Below are 4,510 nucleotides of genomic sequence, written 5' to 3' on the forward strand. Positions count from 1 at the left end.
TAGATGAACGATCGGAGGCTGGAAAAAAAAAAAAAACCGGCCCTCGTACATGGAATATACTGAGTCTCTGGTCCAACTGAACCGATCTTTGAGGGGAAATGGTTATGTTCGGCTACTTGGAGACCATCTGCAGTCATTCATGGACTTCATGTTTCCAACAACAAAACTTTTATGGATGCCAATGCGCAATGTCACAGGACCACAATCGTTTGCGATTGTTCTGACGAAAAGTCTGGACAATTCGAACAAATAATTGGCCGCTGATCGAACGTTTATTGAGCATAATCATAAGGTCAATCCATGCACAAGTTCCTGCATCAGGAACAGTACGCCAATTATGGACGGCTGCAGAGGCAGCATAGCTCAATATTTCTGCAGGGCAGCCCATGCCGCGTTTAGTTACTGCACTACGCCGGGCAAAAGAAGGTCCGACTCGATATTAGTGAAACGTATCATCTTCATCTTTGCCCAGGTGTGGTGTGTCATCTTCCGGAGCCTTGGCTTTGCTCTGCCGCTATTGGCCCGTTTCGCTTTTAAATTTCGGAGGGCGCTGCGTTCTGGGGAGAGACCTGCTGACGACGAGAGTATTGAGTGCTGCTGCCGGAGTTCAAATGGCTCTGAGCACTATGGGACTCAACTTCTGAGGTCATAAGTCCCCTACAACTTAGAACTACTTAAACCTAATTAACCTCAGGACATCACACACATCCATGGCCGAGGCAGGATTCGAACCTGCGACCGTAGCGGTCGCGCGGTTCCAGACTGTAGCGCCTAGAACCGCACGGCCACCCCGGCCAGGTGCTGCCAGAGCGAGACGGGCAGTTTGGTTTCCGGTTGTGTGGCAGCGCAATGTTGCGGGAAAGGTAGTATAACTTCCTGTGAACGCACGTGATTGCTACGAGCGTGTGTACTCGGGACGGCGGCAGTCGTTCTGGACGGGCTGTGTGATAAGGAAGCTCGGCGTGGCAACTGTTGACGCGGCGCGTCCGTGTTGCTATGGCGGAACCTTGGGCGATTGACACAACTCGAGTTGGTACTGGATGCAACCTGTCGCCGAATGCTTGTCTGCCTTCTGGACTAACGGTGAGAATTTCTTGACTTGATGTGTCTCACTCAATTTCTGCCCGTGTTGTCGGGTGTGTTTTGCTCTAAGGTCGTGTGCCATGGTGTTTCGCAATTTTAGTAGGCTCAGCCGTGCCCGATATCCCGATTCAATGATCTGCTGTTATATTGTCAAGTGTAACTGTCACTAGAAAAGAGTGCTGAACGTAAAATATTATCTGTGGTTGAAATTTTGTTATGACCCAAGTGCAATAACGATGTTGTATTTTACAATTTGTTGAGTGGTATTATTTAGTACTGGCCGTCACGTTTACTAAGACGAAGATTTACGAAGGCCAGTGGGCGTCATTAGCAGTTCCTGCCTAGATAGGCGTTATATTTTGAACCATGAGTTTCATTGTTTAGTAATTTTTATTTTATGTGATATAGAGAGTTGCTGTCATGCCTTATGCGGACGATTCGCCACGTTGGTGAAGTTTCTAGTTGTTCTGCTGGTCTGTGCCATATTGCTAAAGCAGGCAGTCCTAGCACAGCTGATTGTAAATTTTTCCTAGTGGTGAGGAGCACGGGCTGGTTTTAAGTGCTAACTCACTAACTTCAACCATTCTCAAATATTTATTACTACTGATATTCAGGCCCTTCAGGCCGAGTAGCGACGTCGCTACCCCTTTTTGATTATTAAGGGGCTCCAGAACGCCCTATACTTGCAATGTTAAAATAACGCTTATAAATTACATATTTCCTCACAAAGTATTTGAGGTAGGAAGCTGAACTTTTTACAGATTATTTATTGGAATATGGGCTACAACTTAACACAGGGATTTTACAAAATTTTAGTTCAGTTATTAAAGATGATTTTTTTTTCGATTGTAATGAAAATTCACAACATTTTTTTTTTTGCAATTTTTTATTTATATATTAAAAAATATACTGTTTTTTGGAAAAACGCTGTGTTAAATTATGCAGAAGGTACTGTGTAACATTTACTGAAAGTTTGAAACAAATATGTTTGGAAGATCCTTAGAAAACATGTAATTAGTATGAGAAAATAAAAGTTTTGGGAATCGAGCGACAAAGATTGGATTAACTTTTTAGTGCATTCCAGGTCCATAGGATGGATTATCTTCATCCTCTGCAAACTACTCCTCCAGCTTCCTCTTGTCCCTCCTCCTGTTTACTCTTGCTTGTATTTCTAGACTCTTTACAGTCCTGTCTGCAGACCGAAGGCGTTCCTTGTCTAAAGCAAGCATCGCTCGTTGTTGTGTTCGTAGATTTTGCTACCATTTTCTTCAGTTGCAGTTAGTGCAACACTGTTCCAAAAGGTGGTCATGTATGAACACTTATCACTTTTCAGTTGTATTTCACTAGCAAGTCCTACGTGCTTTATTATGGAGAGTTCCAGACCAACTTCACTACAGTGAATACATCTTACACAGTTTGAAAAAATTCCTTTGAGAACCGACATATCAAATATTTCATTCACATCCGATTCGCCCATAAAACATTCATAGTTTTCACTCATTGAACCAAGCTTCTTCTGTGAAGTATTTTCTTTCCCACTTTGACTGCTATGGGCAGGTGTATTTGAGAGGTTAGGTTCACTCACTTGGTTATCGTCTTTATTGTTTACAGTAATAACACATACCTTTGGCTTTCCAACATATCTCCTTTTCTTAAAAACCTTCAGAGGATTTCTAATAACTTTACTTTTACTCATTATTATACTTCAACAAAACAGAGACTCAAGAAACAGAATTAATTACGAATATTTTCGAGATAACGACAGAGTAAATAAACATGAAACAATCGACAATCACACCAGCGATATATATTGAACCATCACAGGTTAGCCACAACACATACTTTATCTCACATCACTAAAATGTACCTGATGAACACGGACGTTAATAATAACACCATTTGACAGCAGTTTAACAGCATCACAGTGGGTCACGCCCATGTAGACCACATTTTAAAAAAAATTTAAAAATAGTTGTAGTCTTCGGAATTGAATAAATTATATATGTATCAAAAGGTAATAATCTGCAGATTCAGAAAACGCAAAAAAGTAAAAATTGAACTTTTCATGATTTTGAGCCTTTCCGGAGCCCCTTAATTTTATCTTGTTAGCTTGTTTCATAAAAAAAAAACCTTTGGTATATGAATTTGTCTTTTGGGCTTTACTGCTCCTTTAAACGAAGTAAATAAACTGTTCCTTTTGCGTTCTTGTAGCATTATCAAAACAGCATTTGTGGTTATATTTGATTGACCCTTCTGGCCGAATGATTAAAGTCATTCCTTTCAGTAACTTACTGTATTGGTCAATAGTCAAAGGTGTTGGGTCCTTCAGACCGTGAGTATCTCCTTATGTTGAATCTTAAGGTTGTCATTCTAACATTACAGTTGTGAACAAGTGTTTTTAATGTTTAATAAAATTAAATTGTGTTTGAAACTGTAACCTCATTTGGGTCTACGCTTTCAATCCCTGCAGCCTTTGAGCTCTGCTTACCTTGCGTTTTGGTTAAGTTTTCCCATACCACGACGTATCAATTAGAAGGTATCGCACGGCCTCTGTCAGCTCAGTGTAGTCTCCCTATGTAAGATGCTGGTTACAGCAGTGAGGTCAACGATACTTTCACAGACAACAACGGTTCGTAATGATTTTACAGGGTGTAACTACATACCCTTTACAGACCTTGATGACAGGTTACTTTTACCAACACAAAAAAGTGTTGTAAACACGGGCTTTAATACACATACTAGAAGAACTATGAACACTTATTCAATAGAAAAGAGGTTTTCACACTAACGAATATGAGCAAGTGCTCACAGCTCTTAAAGTATGCATATTGTAGCCGATGTTTACTGAACATTTTTTTGTTCATACTAACTCTTCCCAAAATATGGAGCAAAGAGCGTGCAGTAACAGAGATGAGCTTCACAGTATATAAGATAAACAAGTGCTCTTAGTTCTTAAGGCGTGCGCTGTAGAGCCTATGTTTACTAGAAATTTGTTTTTCTTGTTTTGATGCGAGGAACCTGTTGTCACTCAAAATTTGTTACGGGAATTTAGTTATACCCTGTACACTCTGTCCCGTTTCCCAGTCAGAAGAAATTAACTTAACAAACCCAAAAATAAAGTCAACCGGAGCGAAAGTTGTTAGTAATTTTTTCATTTCTTACGCAAAATGGGGAACTGAATTGGTTTCTTGTATCAAGGGAAACTATCTAATTAATCTTTAACGACGACCAGCATATCTCTAAGAGCAAACTGTCAACTTTCCGTCATCTAATGCTTTACACGTAAATATTGTTCTTCCACCCCCCCCCCCCCTCCCCCTTACCCGTAGCTGCTCCCTTTTCTTCCTTAAATCGCCCCGTTGTTCTCTCGACAGCTCCTTCAGCGTTGCCGCTATTCTTTGCAGACCTCTTTGTCTCGAGATCTGAA

Source organism: Schistocerca serialis, chromosome 6, assembly GCF_023864345.2.
Source record: "Schistocerca serialis cubense isolate TAMUIC-IGC-003099 chromosome 6, iqSchSeri2.2, whole genome shotgun sequence".
In the NCBI taxonomy this organism is placed as follows: domain Eukaryota; kingdom Metazoa; phylum Arthropoda; class Insecta; order Orthoptera; family Acrididae; genus Schistocerca; species Schistocerca serialis.